This window comes from Girardinichthys multiradiatus, chromosome 24, assembly GCF_021462225.1.
Source record: "Girardinichthys multiradiatus isolate DD_20200921_A chromosome 24, DD_fGirMul_XY1, whole genome shotgun sequence".
In the NCBI taxonomy this organism is placed as follows: Eukaryota; Metazoa; Chordata; class Actinopteri; order Cyprinodontiformes; family Goodeidae; genus Girardinichthys; species Girardinichthys multiradiatus.
Genome location: NC_061816.1, coordinates 4,065,803 through 4,086,596, shown reverse-complemented (window position 1 = coordinate 4,086,596; position 20,794 = coordinate 4,065,803). Strand labels below are relative to the sequence as shown.

The window sequence follows — 20,794 nt, the reverse complement described above, 5'->3', positions numbered from 1 at the left end:
AAAGATTTACTTTTAGTAACACCATAATGCTCCACTTGAAATTTTATAAGAAACTTTATAAGAAAATGCTTTGGGATTATTTTTATAGCAATGGACCTGGAGACAGAAACGGAAAGGGGGAAGAAAAAAAAAAGAAAAAAAGAGAGGTGGTGCAAAAAGGGAGAGAAAAATACAGAGAAAGAAGGGTGAAATTAAAACACGATATCACTCTAGAAGACTGCTTCTACACCTGCAGAAACATGTTTAACAACAGCATTGTTACTGGCACTGGCGATGCATGGTACTGAGTGCAAGATGTATTTAGGGGTAAATGTGGCTCAATTTAGAACATCTGTGTATCTGTTAACATCTGAATCTAAACACCTGTGGGTGTTAGTGTAAGCGCGCTTCTGTATACAGGTCCTTCTCAAAATATTAGCATATTGTGATAAAGTTCATTATTTTCCATAATGTCATGATGAAAATTTAACATTCATATATTTTAGATTCATTGCACACTAACTGGAATATTTCAGGTCTTTTATTGTCTTAATACGGATGATTTTGGCATACAGCTCATGAAAACCCAAAATTCCTATCTCACAAAATTAGCATATCATTAAAAGGGTCTCTAAACGAGCTATGAACCTAATCATCTGAATCAACGAGTTAACTCTAAACACCTGCAAAAGATTCCTGAGGCCTTTAAAACTCCCAGCCTGGTTCATCACTCAAAACCCCAATCATGGGTAAGACTGCCGACCTGACTGCTGTCCAGAAGGCCACTATTGACACCCTCAAGCAAGAGGGTAAGACACAGAAATAAATTTCTGAACGAATAAGCTGTTCCCAGAGTGCTGTATCAAGGCACCTCAGTGGGAAGTCTGTGGGAAGGAAAAAGTGTGGCAGAAAACGCTGCACAACGAGAAGAGGTGACTGGACCCTGAGGAAGATTGTGGAGAAGGGTCGATTCCAGACCTTGGGGGACCTGCGGAAGCAGTGGACTGAGTCTGGAGTAGAAACATCCAGAGCCACCGTGCACAGGCGTGTGCAGGAAATGGGCTACAGGTGCCGCATTCCCCAGGTCAAGCCACTTTTGAACCAGAAACAGCGGCAGAAGCGCCTGACCTGGGCTACAGAGAAGCAGCAATGGACTGTTGCTCAGTGGTCCAAAGTACTTTTTTCGGATGAAAGCAAATTCTGCATGTCATTCGGAAATAAAGGTGCCAGAGTCTGGAGGAAGACTGGGGAGAAGGAAATGCCAAAATACCAGAAGTCCAGTGTCAAGTACCCACAGTCAGTGATGGTCTGGGGTGCCGTGTCAGCTGCTGGTGTTGGTCCACTGTGTTTTATCAAGGGCAGGGTCAATGCAGCTAGCTATCAGGAGATTTTGGAGCACTTCATGCTTCCATCTGCTGAAAAGCTTTATGGAGATGAAGATTTCATTTTTCAGCATGACCTGACACCTCCTCACAGTGCCAAAACCACTGGTAAATGGTTTACTGACCATGGTATCACTGTGCTCAATTGGCCTGCCAACTCTCCTGACCTGAACCCCATAGAGAATCTGTGGGATATTGTGAAGAGAACGTTGAGAGACTCAAGACCCAACACTCTGGATGAGCTAAAGGCCGCTATCGAAGCATCCTGGGCCTCCATAAGACCTCAGCAGTGCCACAGGCTGATTGCCTCCATGCCACGACGCATTGAAGCAGTCATTTCTGCAAAAGGATTCCCGACCAAGTATTGAGTGCATAACTGTACATGATTATTTGAAGGTTGACGTTTTTTGTATTAAAAACCCTTTTCTTTTATTGGTCGGATGAAATATGCTAATTTTGTGAGATAGGAATTTTGGGTTTTCATGAGCTGTATGCCACAATCATCCGTATTAAGACAATAAAAGACCTCAAATATTTCAATTAGTGTGCAATGAATCTAAAATATATGAATGTTTAATTTTCATCATGACATTATGGAAAATAATGAACTTTATCACAATATGCTAATATTTTGAGAAGGACCTGTATAAGGTTTTTCCATAACAATATGCAATAGTGTGAGGAGCCACCCGAGGAGAGGGGAGCCCCAGGGGGACCACCCAGCAGCCATAATGCAGAAGCCCCAGGGAGCTGCAACAACGAGCCCACAGGCCTCGTCAGCAGCCGTCTACGCCGGAGCAGATCCAGCCATCCTCTATACTCCTAGGTCCAGGTACCAATACCCCAGAGGGGCAACCAGCCCCCGGACCCAGGTGGAGGCCCCCTTCCTTCTGGGGTGGAGTCAGGCTGACCACCCCAGACCAGTCGTGGCAAAGCCCAAATCCGAGGGACCCAGGACCACACCACAACCCCCTAGCCGACCCCAGCCCATCCCCATCCCGAGAGGGGGCCACATACAAAGAAGGGCACCATCTGGTCCAAATGAGCCCGCCAACCAGAGCCGTCCCAAGGCGAAACAGTCCCAACCTGTCTGCATCAGTTGTGTCTTTGGGCAAGACACTTTAACCACCATCAGCAGGCAAGGAGGGTAGATGGTCCGTATGGTAGCCTCGCTCCTGTCAGTCTGCCCCAGGGCAGCTATGGCTACAATGTAGCTTACCACTGTTGGTGTGTGAATGTGTGTATGAATGAGTAGATGACTGATTGTAGTGTAAAGCACTTTGGGGTTATCGGACTTGACAAAGTGGTAGACAGCAGGCCATTTACCATATAGCGGCAATAGACATGCAGCCTGAATCCCCCCATTATGGATAACTTTGTCCGTTCATAGCTTCTCTGAGCTGCTCTGATCTCCTGAGTCGGTTTGTTCTTGGCCTGCTTATAGAGGGACCAGTCCCCTCTGCTTTGGGCCTCTTCATGTGGTCTGACCCAGCTTCCTCAGGTGTGGTTGCTGTTGTTGTATGTGCAAAATGTCTTGGTGGACACACACATGTCCTCACCAAAACTGGTTTATGATGTCATTGTGTTAATTAGTTTTTTGAGATCAGTGGCTGCAGCTTAAAAAACTCCAATCTGTGCATTCAAAGCAGGCCTGTAACTTTTGCTTTGATTCCTCTGTCCACTTCTTTATAGTCCTTACCACAGGCTTACAAGTTCTTTATTTCTGTTGGTTTGTATGAGCTGAAGCAGATTGTGTTCAGAGTCCTGAAGCTGCTCAGGGCACAGGCCAATAGGTATCTTTTAAAACTGTAGCAGTGGTCCAGAGTGTTAGCGTCTTTACTTGGGCTCTCTGTATTTAGGAAGTTTATAAGTGAGATTTGTGCTGTTTAAAATCTCAGAAAACAATCATGAGGGAATCTTGGTGTTGGTTCCTCCACGTCTGTTAATAAGTTAGCTAGCTAAGGGCAGCGGATCTGTGGAAAACCCCCTTTCTTGTGCTGAGGAAGAGCAGCTTGCTCGTTTAGTTTGCCATGGAGCAGATGTTCGCCAGGTAGATACAGGAGCAGAGCTTGCAGTCCTTTAAGAGCTTGACACCTGCACATTTTCCCTGTCTGCTTCTCCAATAATTTCCACAAAAAGCCACTGCACTTCCAACAAGGATCTCAAAAAAGATGGGTGGAAACCGGAGAAAAGCTGCTCGGGGGGACTGACTGATTCTTAAGAGTTGCTCTCTGGTTGGCCTTCCCCAGTAGGACAACTGCAAAGTACAGTACAAATACAGGGAAAACAAAAACCACAAAGTACAGCGAGCGTAGTTCTGAGACGGCCTTCTACAGTGCCATCTTGGATTTAACTGAATCCACAATGGTCTGGGTTGGGTCCTTGTAGTGCTTGAAGGTTGTTCACCTTTTTTGCTAGAGATCACACGTTTCTCTTTGTAGTCGATGAAAAAGATGGTTTAAACCTTTGAACACCTGGTAAACTCCCCATCCCTACCAAACACTCCCCCCACCTATGGTGCATCCACACCGGTTCCTCGTTAGCTCTATAGATCGCAATTTGGGTATTTGACCTTTTGATTTGTCCTTGTAAACAACTGTGTCATTGTTATGGTGATACATTACATTAAAATCCACAAGAATATTATCAACCAGAAAACATGGTAAAAAATCCTAAAGAATAAAAAAAGTAGTTTCAGAGTTGACTATATTAAATGAATGACACATACAGGGGTTGGACAATGAAACTGAAACACCTGTCATTTTAGTGTGGGAGGTTTCATGGCTAAATTGACCCTGCCTGGTAGCCAGTCTTCATTGATGGCACCAGTAAGAGCAGAGTGTGAAGGTTCAATTAGCAGGGTAAGAGCACAGTTTTGCTCAAAGTATTGAAATGCACACAACATTATGGGTGACATACCAGAGTTCAAAAGAGGACAAATTGTTGGTGCACGTCTTGCTGGCGCATCTGTGACCAAGACAGCAAGTCTTTGTGATGTATCAAGAGCCACGGTATCCAGGGTAATGTCAGCATACCACCAAGAAGGACGAACCACATCCAGCAGGATTAACTGTGGATGCAAGAGGAAGCTGTCTGAAAGGGATGTTCGGGTGCTAACCCGGATTGTATCCAAAAAACATAAAACCACGGCTGCCCAAATCACGGCAGAATTAAATGTGCACCTCAACTCTCCTGTTTCCACCCGAACTGTCCGTTGGGAGCTCCACAGTGTCAATATACACGGCCGGGCTGCTATAGCCAAACCTTTGGTCACTCATGCCAATGCCAAACGTCGGTTTCAATGGTACAAGGAGCACAAATCTTGGGCTGTGGACAATGTGAAACATGTATATTTCTCACCTTTACTGTTTTCCCCACATCCGAGAGAGTTACGGTGTGGAGAAGCCCCAAAGAAGCGTACCACCCAGACTGTTGCATGCCCAGAGTGAAGCATGGTGGTGGATCAGTGATGGTTTGGGCTGCCATATCATGGCATTCCCTTGGCCCAATACTTGTGCTAGATGGGCGCGTCACTGCCAAGGACTACCGAACCATTCTTGAGGACCATGTGCATCCAATGGTTCAAACATTGTATCCTGAAGGTGGTGCCGTGTATCAGGATGACAATGCACCAATACACACAGCAAGACTGGTGAAAGATTGGTTTGATGAACATGAAAGTGAAGTTGAACATCTCCCATGGCCTGCACAGTCACCAGATCTAAATATTATTAAGCCACTTTGGGGTGTTTTGGAGGAGCGAGTGAGGAAACGTTTTCCTCTACCAGTATCAGGTAGTGACCTGGCCACTATCCTGCAAGAAGAATGGCTTAAAATCCCTCTGACCACTGTGCAGGACTTGTAAATGTCATTCCCAAGACGAATTGACGCTGTATTGGCCGCAAAAGGAGGGCCTACACCATACTAATAAATTATTGTGGTCTAAAACCAGGTGTTTCAGTTTCATTGTCCAACCCCTGTACATCACAAGGATAAGTGGCCCAAGGTTTGTCATGAATGACCTGAGGCTGGGGCACTGGGTTTGAAAGTGGAGCAGGCTGTAACTGGGTTGATTAGAATGCTTCAGCAACTCTTAGATTAAGGATGAACACCAGCTACTACACAACCTACCAGATAGACACCACAATGCTGACACAAAGTTTACTGATAAACGCTGAGGAAGGGCACATCCATTGCATTGGTGTATATATAGTTTATATATAAAGCTACTTGTGACCTTCTTTCGAGGCTCTTTGTCATCCTTTCACAGACGGCGACGGTCCAAACGGGAGCCTAAGCGTTCATCTCTGTAATCATTCCTTTGCCTAATTTAGATTAAAGGAGCTGAAAGTTAGAAACTGTTTGAGAGTCGTTCCTTTAAGAGTCAGTGTTGGATAGAGTGTGATCACTTTTGGGGACCAAGGACTGGAGGAACTCCGAGAGGTCTGACCGTCAACAGGGTGCGGCAGCTCGGACAACCTGGAGAGAAGTCTTGATATGGGGTTGCAGACAAACTTCTACAGTAATAGCTGTTTTCAGTTGCCTTCAACAGTTCTAGACTAAATAAACTATTCTGTGTTTTCACTGAACCAAAACAAAATTAAACTTATCTCTACCCTTATTTTTGCATGCAATTCAAATGCAGTGGTTCATTATTAGCCCAGGTGCTTAACTCAGTTTGCATCACCATAGATATTAAAGCTCAACATTTTCAAATAGGGATATTTACTTTGATAAGTAAGACTGGTCCATTCTGAGTCTGCATTTTACCCACTGTATCACTTGGCGATGTCAAACTTTAGATCTGCTGCAGTCTGAACTCCTTCACTCCCAACAGTTGGTTCAGTTACTGAAGGTTAAAATAATTTTGTATGTATTTTTACATTTTCTATTAAGCAGAAACTACTTTAGTAATAACATTGATCTTCATCAAAGCATCAAGCAAAGGAGAATGAATCTCCTGACTAATTTATCAGAGGAATTAACCCTGTACATTCAGACAGGTTCGGTTTTATAGACAAAACACAAAGTGTAATCTTCTCCCACAATGTCACTGAGTCCTCAGTGGAGATAGAAGCAACCTTCCCTATAGTTGCAGTACTGCTCCCATACGTGCTAAATCTTTTGTAACCCAGTATTTTATTTTATTAAGGCTGACATCCCCTCTTTATGTATGGTTCAACCCATGCATCAATTTACCAAAATGGTTGAAAAATGTTTCAGCAACCAAGACCACATTAAATATTTTAAGAAATTAAGAATCTATTTCCTTCTTGCTAATAGATGTTCCTCAAAAGGTTCATTAATCAAAATTTTTGTCACAGTTTTTACATCAATAAAAAGGTACATTTTCCTTATTAGACTGTTTATTTTATACTTTTTTGTTTGGGCTATGTGGCATTTTCCCTTACATTTCATTTGAAGTCATGAATATAATTTTAACCTAGTTAAACCACAAAGGACTGATGTATTTAAAATATTTATAGCTTTTGCTAGCTCTATCTTTTAGCCATTTACATCATTAGAATTATTCATTAAGAATTAATTAATTTATTATCATGTATTTCAAATGAATGAACGCTACTGGCAGCAGCATCGACAATAGATGCCGAGAACATGGTCCACTCGGACTCTATGTCTCCAGCATCCCCCGGAATCTGATCAAAGTTCTCCCGGAGGTGGGAGTTGAATACGTCCCTGGCCGAGGGCTCTGGCAGACATTCCCAGCAGACCCATTCTATGCGCTTGGGCCTGCCAAGTCTGTCCGGCTTTCTCCTCCTCCAGCAGATCCAACTCACCACCAGGTGGGGTGATCAGTGGACAGCTCAGCCCCTCTCTTCACCCAAGTGTCCAAAATATGCGCCCGAAGGTCTGCTGATACGACAACAAAGTCGATCATTGACCTCCTGCCTAGGGTGTCCTGGTGCCAAGTGCAATGATGGACACCCTTATATTTGAACATGGTGTTAATCATGGACAATCCATTACTAGCACAGAAGTCCAATAACAAAACACCACTCGGATTCAGATTGGGGAGGCCATTTCTCCCGATCAAGCCTCTCCAGGTGTCTCTGTCGTTTCCCACAAGGGTGTTGAAGTCCCCCAGCAGAATAATGTAGTCCCCGGGAGGGGCACTATCCAGCACCCCCGTTAGGGATGCCAAGAAGGCCGGGTACTCCGCACTACAGCTCGGCCCGTAGGCCAAAACGACAGTCACGGTCCTGTCCCCAACCCAAAGGCGCAGGGATGCGACCCTCTCCTCCACTGGGGTAAACCCCAACACGAGACGGCTGAGCTGGGGGACAACATGCACACCCACCCCGGCCCGCCGCCTCTCCCCATGGCCACTCCAGAGTAGAAGAGAGTCCAGCCCCTCTCAAGGAGATGGGTTTCAGAGCCCACGCTGTGCGTGGAGGCGAGTCCGACTATTTCTAGTCAATATCTCTTGACCTCCCGCACAAGCTCAGGCTCCATCCCCCACAGCGAGGTGACATTCCACAACCCTAGAGCCAACCTAAGCATCCAGGGATTGCACCAATCCCTCACGGTTCCCCCTGCAGGTGGTGGGCCCACTGGGGGATGGCCTCGTGTCTCTCGTTCAAATGACAAACTTCCAGAAAAGAGATGCTGAATGAGTTCTTTTAAATCAAGGTTCAAAACCTATTTGAGTTCCTTTTGATTGTTCTATATAAACTATTAACTGAAACATTAATTTCAGTCTGTAGTCATATTTTTCTTTACTTTTCTTTATCATGTCACTGCAATGTACTTTTTTCATCATGTAAAGAATTACAAATATTCTTGTTACTGAAATGTGCTGAACAAATAAACTTGCCTAGTCTAACCAGAAAATGGACTTCATGATTTTATAAGTTGGTTCTTTAGGAAGATCTTAAAACAGTTTTCACTATGAAATCTTGATTGTTCATGCTTCTTTATGTGTCCACCTTAAATAACATTCAGCACTTTTAAAAAGAATGCAAGGAAAACAGAAGGGTACATTGGCTCGAGTTATATCATCTGCTGGGTTTTTGGCTGAGTCTACATACCTCCAAATCATTCAGTTGGTGAGATCCTGAATCTCAGCCACTCTTGTTACTGCAAAAACTTTGAATCTGCATGAGTCAGACTGGATTCACTTCAGGATAGCAGTAGAGTCACTCCACAGTACCACTTGCTCAATAGATAGTGTGAGTTCAACTGTTAGTAGTTTGGCAAGTTAAGCTCAAGAAAGAGCGGCACACATGTCAAGTCTAGGAATAGACTGTTGTTTCTTTCAAGCTCCATGAGTGGTTTCTGCATGTAGGTATACTACTAAGCCATAGGCCTTTTCAGATGCATCACAAAAGATATGAAGTTCTCTGCAACTGTCTTGAGAATCCATCTCTGCACTAACATAGCATCTTGGTAGGGTTACTTCACTTGGGAAAGATGCTTTTCCATTTCGCCCATGCCCAACGGAGGTCAGACAGGTGAGGATCATTCCATTCTCTTATCTTATCCCAAAGGTGTCGCACAATAACCTTGGCTCTTGTAGTAAATGGTACTATGAAACCGAGAAGATTATACTGTTCGGCCAGTACTTTGTAGATGTAACGCATTGTTGGACTGTCTTCTGGCACCGAGTGATATCTGTAACCTAGCTCATCTTTCACACAACCCCAACGGAGCCCATGGCCATTTCATCTTGCTCTAGCGGATTCTGAGTCAGCAGCTGTTCACTGCTGCCACTTTTAGATTTATCTGGCAAATGAGCAATGATTTCAGGCACATTGCTCACCCAACTCAACTCAAACGTTCCTGAGAGAAGAAGCGATTGAAGTCTGTTTACTAACTCTTTTGCTGCCTCGACTGAACCCAGACTGTACAAACAGTTGTTAACATAAAAGTTGTTCTCTACCACAGTTCTTGCTTGTTCATTTGGTTCAATGCAGTTTTTGGTATGTTGCTGTAGTGGATAAACAGCACAGCAGGGCTACAGACTGTACCAAATGGCAGTACTTGCCATTCAGACACATCAGGGGGGTTTGTCATGTTAATATCTCTCCAAAGAAACCTTAGCAGTGGTCTGTCTTCTAGAGCAGATGGATTTGATGGAACATACCTTTATTGTCACTTGAAATTGCGATTGCATGCTGTCTAAAACGTAACAGCACTCCCACAAGTGTTGCACCAAGAGGTGGTCCTGGTAAGAGATGATCATTCTGGCTTTGTTCTTGATAGATGAATGAACAGTTGAACACAATTCTATGCTTTCCATTGTCCTACACCATGTAATGGGGAATGTACCAGATTTCCTCTGCTTGTTTTTCTGCTTCAGGTTGCACCCTCCCGACATAATCAGCATTTTTCAGTTTTGCTATTTCTTTAATGTAGGGGTCAGCTTTGTGTGGATCCTTCACCAACCTTTTCTCTGGGACTCTAAGGAGGGGTAACACAGCCTCTTTTGGAGCATGCAAAGTGGGCATGCTAAAAGCCCGGAAAAGGGGGGTTGCATATCTCTGTGGTCCCTTTCTGTTCACCCTCACTGTTTTGTCTTATGGGAGAGAGATGGAACGTTGATCCTGTTGAGACCTGACAACTACCTTCTCCTTCCTATATGGCAGTACATCTATCTTCCAGAACTGTTGAACATTTTTTCAGCAGATCAGAGTCTGGTGACAATGAAGAAGTAAATAAACACTGAGCCTGACTAGATAATTGGTCTTTAACTGCGCTTGCGAGACCCTGAAATGTCCATCCCAGTCTGGTTTTAATAGCAGCAGATCCACCGAGAGGTCCAAGTCGTACAGGTTCTACAGGAGTGATCAGATGTGGGTAATCAGAGCTTATGAGGAGAAGAGCCCTTACTTGGTAAAATGAATTAAGGGGGAGTTTCCGCAGATGAGGATATTTACTTGGTAATGTAGCAGCAGGATGAGAATATTCTGTCAAGCCCAGCTGTTCTGCAGTGAAAGCTCCTATTATTTCATATATCTTGTTAGGTTGTGAGTCTCAGGAGATGGTGAATGATACTACTTGCCCTTTCACAACTCTGGTATCTTGTCTGACTGTCCTCAGAACTAAATCTTCAGGAGTACCTTGGAGTTTCAGTTGCTGTGTTGCTACGAAGAGAAAGATAGTTCTTTCGGACATGTTATCTATAATAGCGAATGTTTCCATCTTTGTTAGGATTGTATTCTGTTGGAGGACATGTTTGTTGTTACCTTACCATCCAGAGTCAGAGTGGCAGGGGCGGAGCCTTCTTCACACACCTGTCCTGGATCCTGCTGATGAGTGCAGCTGGCATTTAAGCTCCTGGATGTGATCCATTCCTTGCTGGATTATTCAGTGACACTGGTACTGAATGAGACAGCCAACAATTGACCCTTGAGATATTCTTGAGTAATCTTGTGTTTTCTTAAGGACACTTTGTGAAGTCTGGAACTCACCTTTTGCTGGAGCTTAAGGACTCTTGGATGTGGACTCATTCTCCTGGAAACTCTCACCTGAAGGTCAACAATCCTCCTGCCACTTGCTCTCTCTCTCGGACCTGGAACACAAACTTACCCCGAAAACCATTTCAGGTGACTACCTCTTGAAGCTCATCAAAAAAATGCCAAGAGTGTGCGTAGCAATAATCAAAGCAAAAGGTGGCTACTTTGAAGAACCTAGAATATAAGACATATTTTCAGTTGTTTCACACTTTTTTGTTCAGTATATAATTCCACATGTGTTAATTCATAGTTTGGATGCCTTCAGTGTGAAGCTACAATATTCATACTCATGAAAATAAAGACAACTCTTTGAATGAGAAGGTGTGTCCAAACTTTTGGTCTGTACTGTACATAACAAATCCAGGCAGGAGAATCGCATAATTCCACATCTTATTTTATTCCTAACATAAAGCTACTGAAACCTAAAGCAGGTCGTGTATTTACATTAGAACAGTACAAAGTACTTCCAGGGACAATATCTACTGTTTGCTGTATATTTATTGTACCTCCAAATGGCCCAACAGGTTCAGCAGATAGAAAATAACATTAAAACAATGAAGTTTGTGAAGTCCCTTTTTACCACAAACTGTAGGTGTGTGTCTGTCTGGAGCATTGTTGGTTAAAACATGGTTGTTCTCCATCCAATGACATAACTAGAGGTGAGGAGAGTAGCCAGAAATCTAATGCCTGCTTCACACAGAAAATCATGCTGATATTTGACCCGATCTTTCCCTTCCAACAATCTTATGGACGTTTCGATTATTGTAATGGTTCTAAAGATAATCTTGTGAGACATTCCTGCTATGGGTGGTGTCTTACGAGTGATCTAATCTGCTTGGAAGGACGTCGGGACTGCTCCGACCTCAAATTGGGGATATTCCACAAGTTAGATTGTATGGGGTGTTCCCTGAGGGCAAACAAACACACAGCCTTGTAGCCAATCAAAAACCAAGGTGATGGAAACAAGGGGAATCCAAAACACAGAAGAGAAAAAAACTGCCATGGTGCACCAGAAAGTCTAGTGGATGTCAGAGATGGAGGACCAACTCATCGATACGTGGCAACAACATGAACAACCTTTCCAGAGAAAAGAACAACTCACCTACATATCACAGGGTTTCTAGTAGAGCCCTGTAATGTCTACAAATGTTATCGTCATGTGTGGGGTCTCTCAGGTTTTGGAAACCAACCAACAATCTTAAAATCTTCCCGTGTGAACCAGGAATTACTCAAAAGTAGCATTAATTCATAATAGTACTCAAGTAGAAGTAAAATATATGGTACTGGTAATCCTCTCCTACAAGTGCATTCTCTGAGATGTACCCAAGTAACTGAGTAAATGTAGCTAATTACTACCCACTTCCTATTGTTAGTATAAGCTAATCATTTACATGGACTGGAACACAGTTGTGCAACTGCAGCACTAATTGTCATGAACCTGAGCTGCTGATTTGGTTGCTTAAATATGGAAAACCTGGAAATATTTTTGCTTTAACATACTCTACAGCTCTTTCTTTGTCATATAACTGTGTTTTAAAATTAGCTTTTAGAGGTCATATTGGTGTTTAAAAGGACATCAGAGAGAAAATCTTCACAATCTCAAAATGCCTAATACTGTCAATCAAGAATAGAGCTTTTTTAAAGCTCAAAGGTTATTCCTAGAAGTTGTTTAATATAACTGCAAGACAAGGAGTAAAATAAAGACTTGGTCTGACCTAAGATTTTCCAGTTTGCAGTGTGGACACCCCAGTGCCGGAACCACTAGCTTCACTCCTGAATCCTGCAGATTATTGTCACTCACTTCACATGATGGTGAGCTGAGAACTGAAAGAAAGCTTCATAGCTTATCTCTGAAAGGTTACAGCCCCCTAGTCTGAAGAGACAAAGGTGAGACAACTGCAGTAAATGATTAAATACATTTGTTCATATGGAATATACTTACTTGAAGTCTCCAAGGTCCTCAGTGTGAGGCGTGTAAAAACTGTTAATGTGAGCTTTCTTCAAGCATCAGAGGCTGCAGTCAAGCTAGAAGGTCCAGCAAGCTCTCACACAGTGTTTTATGGGGCTGGAGTACTAAGCATTAGAACATCTACATTCATGACTACTTCTATAGCTGTGACTGTGAAAGGTTCATCCACATGTGATATGGAGGTTAAAAATTAAAGCCCCATAAATATATGGAAACCTGTCAAATTTATAATGAGCTACAAACCGGATTCCAAAAAAGTTGGGACACTAAACAAATTGTGAATAAAAACTGAATGCAATGATGTGGAGGTGCCAACATCTAATATTTTATTGAGAATAGAACACAAATCACAGATCAAGAGTTTAAACTGGGAGAATGTATCATTTTAAGGGAAAATATGTTGTTTCAAAATTACATGGCATCAACAAATCCCAAAAACGTTGAGATAATTTTTACCACTGTGTGGCATCCCCCTTCTTCTTACAACACTCAACAGATGTCTGGGGACAGAGGAGACCAGTTTTTCAAGTTTAGAAATAGGAATGCTCTCCCATTCATGTCTAATACAGGCCTCTAACTGTTCAATCGTCTTGGGCCTTCTTTGTCGCACCTTCCTCTTTATGATGCACCAAATGTTCTCTATAGATCTGGACTGCAGGCTGGCCATTTCAGTACCCGGATCCTTCTCCGTAGCCATGATGTGATTGCTGCAGAATGTGGTCTGGCATTATCTTGTTAATAATGCAGGGTCTTCCCTGAAAGAGATGTCTAGATGGGAGCATATGATGTTATAGAACACAATCCACCGGCACGGTGGATTGTGTTCACTGACAATGCTTTCTGGCAGTATTCCTGAGCCCATTATGTTATTTCCTTGACAGTGGCATTCCTGTTTGAGGTGCATTAACGTTTAAGGGCCTGGAGATCACGAGCATCCAGTAGAGTTTTACGGTCTTGACCCTTACGCACAGCGATTGTTCCAGATTCTCTGAATCTTTTGATGATGTTATGCACGGTTGATGATGATAACTTGAAAGTCTTTGCTATTTTACGCTGGGTAACACCATTCTGGTATTGCTGCACTATCTTTCTGCACAACAATGGTGGAATTGGTGATCCTCTTACCATCTTGGCTTCAGAGAGACACTGACACTCTGAGAAGCTTTTTTTATACCCAATCATGTTGTCAATTGACCTAATTAGTGTTCATTGGTCTTCCAGCTGTTCGTTATATGCTGAATTTCCTTTTTCCAGCCACTTATTGCTACTTGTCCCAACTTTTTTAGGATTTGTTGATGCTATGTAATTTTGAAACAACACATTTTTCCCTTAAAATGATACATTCTCTCAGTTTAAACATTTGATCTGTGATTTGTGTTCTATTCTGAATAACATTGATGTTGGCACCTCCACATCATTGCATTCAGTTTTTATTCACAATTTGTTCAGTGTCCCAACTTTTTTGGAATCCGGTTTGTAAAAAACTCAGGCTCATTATGTCCAGATTAGGAGGACATCAAGTATAGATGTCAGTGGAAAGGTTTCATCCTCATGTGACATGGAATTTCAAAATAAAAGCCCCTTGTCTATATAATCATCATATTAATTATCATTTGAATATAAAAACTAATCCCGGAATGGTTAAAGGTAAATCATCTCCAGATGTCACTCTAAGTGTTTCTGCCACATGTAATGTGGAATTTGAAAATTACAGCATCACAAACATATGAATTTTACTGTTTAATCAACATATTAGTCATTATTTTAATTGAAAATCGTACTATTTTTTGCTGATTTTGTTTGGATTAAGAATAAACCATTTACAGATGTCACTGGAAAACAGTCATGAAAGTCCAAATCAGTTGAGGCTGAAACCTTTACAGTGACATCTGGAGATAGTGGTCTATAAATCTGGGCTGAAAGCAGTCTGAGATACCAGACAGTTTTACCTTAAATGGTTTATCCAGATGAGTTAAGTATTTGGATCTAGCCCTAACTCACTGAATAAACTCTACTGTGAATAAGCTTTTGTGTCTGAGAGATATAAGCTCTCATTTGGACCAGGAAACGGTACTGTACCGCTTGGTTGGCCAGAGTGTGTGAAAGTGTGTGTGAAGTGAGAGAACGACTGAGACGTCACTAGAAAACAAGCTCCCTGCTTGTTCTCTAGGAGCAGGCTTGGAGACAGAGGAGAAATATATCAGCAAGTTTCACCCACAAAGATGCTTTAACAAGGTAAAGCAACAGTTTTTTTTTGTCCTGTCCGGCAGAGTAGCGCTCAGAATTGTTGTCTGAGTGCCAAGAAATCGCCCAACAGATTTACTTTCACAAGCAGAGCATCACAGCTAATGCTTTAAAGCTCTGCTTGATTTTTATAAAATAAACTTTATAATAAACTTCTTTGGGAATATTTCAATTTTTACGGACACGAAGACTGAAATGAAAAGGAAAAAAGAAGCTCAAAAAAGGGGAGAAAAGGAGAAAAGAGTGGAGGAGAGAAAGAAGGATGAAGAGAATACAAGATTACACCCTGCTTGCTTATACACCTGCTCCCCAAAGCACAGGAACCCCAGGAGAACCACCGCCGGGACTACCGCAACCCCCCCAGAGAAGAGCAGTGGAGAGTCCCAGGGGAACCACCCAGCAGCCCCAGGAAACCGCAGCGACGAGCCCACAGGCCCAGCCGGCAGCCGTCCATGCCCGAGCAGATCCAGCCATGGACCCAGAGGCCCAAGACCCCGGGACACACCACCCCCCAAGCAGAGGCCCGACACAGCCCAGGGGGCCAGGCCCCGGCAATCAGCCACCGGGAGTGGGCCAGCACACACCAAAGCACCTGGCCCCGGACACCGAGAACCACAAGTACACCAGCGGGCAGAGACTCCAAACACCGGCAGGCGGTGTGGTGGGGAGGAAGCTGATCCAGGAGAGGGAGCAGTCCAAGATCCAACCTGTCGCAAAAAAAAAAAAACAGGCACACACAGTCACAATCACTCACTCCCACCCTCATGCATGCACATAAAATCACTCACACCCAACGTAAGGATAAACAACAATGGACGTCATACACTCACTCACTCCCCATGCATACTGTATACTCCCAGGTCCACGCGCCGGTACCCCCTAGGGGCAACCAGCCCCCGGACCCAGGAGGTGGTCCCCTTCCCTCCTGGGACAGAGGCAGGCAGACAGCGCCGGTACTGCCCGGCTCCCGCCCCCCTGCCCCGAACCCAGTCCCCAACAACCCCCATCCACCTCTGGAGAGGGGGCTATGTACAAAAGAGGGGTCCACATGGCCCAGAGCAACCCGCCAACCGGAGCCGCCCCAGGACAGAGCAGTCCCGACCCCCCAACGAGCTCCGATCCCAACCCCATGAGTCTCCCACCCCCAGTGCAACCCAACAAGAACCTCCCCACAGGGCCACCCCCAACAAGGACACCAATATTGAACACATCCTCCCGAACCCAAACGGCACGAATCCCCACCCCCGCAGGGGCACACCCCCACATGTTACGTAAAAATTAGAGTATATGTGGAATGATATGATGTGATTTAAATTTTCTGAGACTAGACTCTTTGAGACAAATTGGAATTTTGAGTTTTTCAGGTCTAGGGAAACATTTGAAACAACTGGATGCAGTCCTGGCCAGTCCATGCTGCTTAAAGGGTAAAAACATTTTAAACTGTCTGATGCTCAGTGGTATTTATTAAATAAGGAATATTAACATTAGATCGGTTGTTTTTGATAAAACCAAAGGGAGTGCCAGAAAGGGACAATCTCTCCCCTCAAAACATGATTTTGACAAACAGAGGTTTGGACTTTTTCCAGTCAGGTTCAGATCAAATTTGACCCAACTTTAACACAACATGAAATGCACCTTTAACAGAATAACTGGACTGGACTGAAATGGAGAAAACTTTAGTTAACTAAAATAAATACAAATTGTGATTAACAGGGAAAAACTATAGCTAACTAAAATTCAATTCAGTTCAATTCAGTTTATTTATATAGCGCCAATTCACAACACATGTTGTCTCAAGGCACTTCACAGAAGTCAGGTACATACATTCCAAGTAGTCCTAACCATTGAACAGTGCTGTCAGATTCAATTATTTATTCAAATTTGATAAAAACTTTTTCTGTCTAAGGAAACCCAGCAGATTGCATCCAGTCAGTGACTTGCAGCATTCCCTCCTCCCGGATGAGCATGTAGAGACAGTGGACAGTCACTGGTGTTGACTTTGCAGCAATCCCTCATACTGAGCATGCATGTAGCGACAGTGGAAAGGAAAAACTCCCTTTTAACAGGAAGAAACCTCCAGTAGAACCAGGCTCAGTGTGAGCGGCCATCTGCCACGACCGACTGGGGGTTTGAGAGAACAGAGCAGAGACACAAAGATAACAAAGAAGCACTGATCCAGGAGTACTTTCTATGGGAAGGAAAAGTAAATGTTAATGGATGTAGCTCCTTTAGTTGTTTCACCTAGAAAGAAAGAACAGATAAACTCTGAGCCAGTTTTCATGGTTAGAGTCTGAAAGAGAGCACATATAATTAGTTACAGTAAAAGCTGAGTCAATCGCCATGTCTAGGAGAGAGAAAGGGTTAAACACTAAAAGACAGGGCTATGTGGATCATTGGTAGAGGGTGAGCATTAAGTTGTTGCCAGCAGAAGCTTGGACGATTCCCCTCTCCAGAAAGGTGTCACAGGTAGACACAGAGTCAGGCCAGGTGTAACTTCTAGGAAGAGAAAAGAGAGAGAACAAAGTTAAAAGCTGAAATAACAGCAAATAATGCAAAATTGGAGAGTAGTGTGAGAATGTAGCGAAGAGGGTGAAAGTGGTGATTATGTCCTCCAGCAGCCTATACCTGTAGCAGCGTAACTACAGAGATAGCTCAGGATAACCTAAGCCACTCTAACTATAAGCTTTATCATGAAGGAAAGTTTTAAGCCTAGCCTTAAAAGTAGACAGGGTGTCTGCCTCACGGACTAAAACTGGGAGCTGGTTCCACAGGAGAGGAGCCTGATAACTAAAGGATCTGCCTCCCATTCTACTTCTAGAGACTCTAGGAACCACAAGTAAACCTGCAGTCTGAGAACGAAGTGCTCTGTTAGGAACATATGGAACAATCAGATCTCTGATATATGATGGAGCTAGATCATTAAGGGCTTTATATGTGAGGAGGAGAATTTTAAATTCTATTCTGGATTTAACAGGGAGCCAATGAAGGGAAGCTGAAGTAAGGGAAATAAGATCTCTCTTTTTAATTTTCATCAGAACTCTTGCTGCAGCATTTTGAATCAGCTGAAGGCTTTTAACTGCATTTTGTGGACATCCTGATAGTAAAGAATTACAATAGTCCAGCCTTGAAGTAACAAATGCATGGACTAGTTTTTCAGCGTCACTCCTAGATAGGATATTTCTAATTTTGGCAATGTTCCAGAGATGAAAGAAGGAAAGCCTAGAAACCTGTTTAATATGGGATTTAAATGAGATGTCCTGGTCAAAAATAACACCAAGGTTTTTTACTTTATTATCAGAGGTCAATTTAATGCCATCCAGGTTAAGTGATTGACTAAGCAGTTTCTTTTTTAAAGACTCCAGTTCAAAGACGACAACTTCTGTCTTGTCTGAATTTAGAAGCAGAGAATTTAAAGTCATCCAAGTTTTCATGTCTTCAAGACATGCTTGTAGTCTAACTGGTTGGACTCATCAGGATTTATGGATAAGTAAAGTTGAGTGTCATCAGCGTAACAGTGAAAATTTATTCTATGCTGTCTGATAATTTTACCTATTGGAAGCATATATATAGTAAAGAGAATTGGTTCAAGTACTGAACCCTGTGGTACTCCACAATTAACCCTGGAGTTTAAACATGATTTATCATTTACATGAACAAACTGAAATCTGTCAGAAAAATAAGATTTAAACCAGCCTAGCGCTGTTCCCCTGATCCCTACAGCATATTCCAGCCTTTCTAAGAGAATATTGTGATTGACTGTATCAAATGCAGCACTGAATGGTGTGTTTATAAAACTGGCTAAGACAAACACATATCATAAGACATAATGTGCCCTTCATTTTTGTGTTCAGCTATTTTAAAAGAGACTAATCAAGGTATGGAAAGACATTAACAGAAGTACTAGAACTAATGAATCCTAAACTTAACCAAGCATTATTAAAATAATAGCAACTAATGAAAACTAGTGATACGATTCTTAAATATAATAAGGACTTACTGCAATAGAAAAATACAGAGACATCTAAATAAATTCTATAGATTAGAATAAAACATTCAGTACCATTATAATCTTGCTGATTAAAACCACTAAAATTGTTATGGAACCAGATGATTAAAAGAGAGCAGCTTTATCACAGTAGGAATAGACAATGTCCTTCGACCTGGTTTTGACTTTATCTAACTCTATCCATCATGACACCATACGAGTAGCGACAGGTCTTATTAACAACTTGGATGGCACATATTATCTATGGTAAGAAATAAAAGGTATAATTACCAGCACTGATAATAGATTATTTCAAGAGTAACCCTTTGAGATGTACCATCTCACCTTTGAGAGGGTCCTTGCAGCACAGGAACAGAACAGCAGTAATACGAATCAAACATTTTAACACAGAAATACACACACACACACACACACACACACACATGATTGCAGTCATCAGCATAGCAACTTCATGACACATACACTTGTCTTATTTTGTGTGCTGAGTTCATGTTCATATCTCTGTCAGGATTAGACCCAGAATAAATGAACCTTTGTTGTTATTGAAAGCAAGAGCAAGATGTTTTACAATAAGTAAGTAAAGGCACCCTAGAAATATGAATAGCAGTGATATATCTAAATAAGGGAGGAATGTATTTTAGGCTGATGGAGCTTAAACTGAAATGCAAAACGTCCAATTTTTTGTAATTCTTGGTGCAACAAAAGAAGAAAAAGAAAAAAAAGATAACTGATCAGTATGTCTCAGGCTATATTTGGAATCAAATGAGATTAAGTATTTCTACATATGGAGGATATAAAGTTTTGAAGGGATGAAGATTAGTTTCTGTGACATGGCCATAAAAAACCTCTGCGTGTTCTAGAGAAACGTTCTTCAGAACGATAAAGTGACAGTTTTAAGGCAACAGGCTTCAAAACAACACTAAATTTAGGATTTCAGCTCAACCAGTTGGACTCAGAAATTATCTGACTCCAAAAGGTGACTTTTCAAAAGCTCCACAACAAACAGTTACAGTGATTAAAATTGGATAAACTTTCACTCGTTTAAAACTCAGAGTAGGAGAAAAAATGCTGATTTCGCTACCCAAGTTTTTCTTGTTGGTTCGTGTAATGGGACAACTGTGTGATCAACTCAATTCTATCTTTTTAGGTTTAGCAGGTCACAATACTCAGGAGTTAATGATTTTTCTGGACAGGTTGATGAATGGTCGTCTCACAACATCTTAAGTAATAACCCTAAAAATATATTTTTCTCCCAGGTGAAGAAGGACTGTCCAAACAACTAGACACCTTCATGGTAAACGATGCGAATACCTTGGTCTGGGGATGATTTCAAAAATGATTATGGAAATTAACAGTTTGAAGATATTTCACGTTGACTACTGGTTAAAGGACAATAAATTATCGATTAATTGGGCCATAATAAATATGATATTTGGTAAAAGATGAGAAGATGATTCTCTTATGTTATCTACAGATAAGGTTCTCACGAGAACATGTATGGGAACATTTCCTGTCCCCAACAAGCCCTAAAACAAATTATTGATTTTATTGACATGGTGATTGACAACAAAGTGAAAGGATGTAGAGATGTGCTTGATACTTTCACCAGGTGGGTTGAGAGAGCTAATCCCACAATCAAAGAACAATTGGCTAAAAACTGTTCTGATACCAAAATGTAATCTCTGGATGCGCTGCCCTTGGTGAGGTTTTCCATAAGATTATCAACCACTGAGCTCAT

The 20,794-nt window shown here is 42.3% G+C and overlaps 1 protein-coding gene and 1 pseudogene across 1 annotated transcript in view; both read right to left on the bottom strand.

The window, feature by feature from the left end:
- Positions 1-20,794, bottom strand: part of LOC124861450 — a 700,723-nt pseudogene that overhangs the window by 524,861 nt on the left and 155,068 nt on the right.
- The window catches only part of LOC124861512 (protein NLRC3-like), a 737,509-nt gene that overhangs the window by 679,919 nt on the left and 36,796 nt on the right, over positions 1-20,794 (bottom strand). The window lies entirely within an intron of this gene.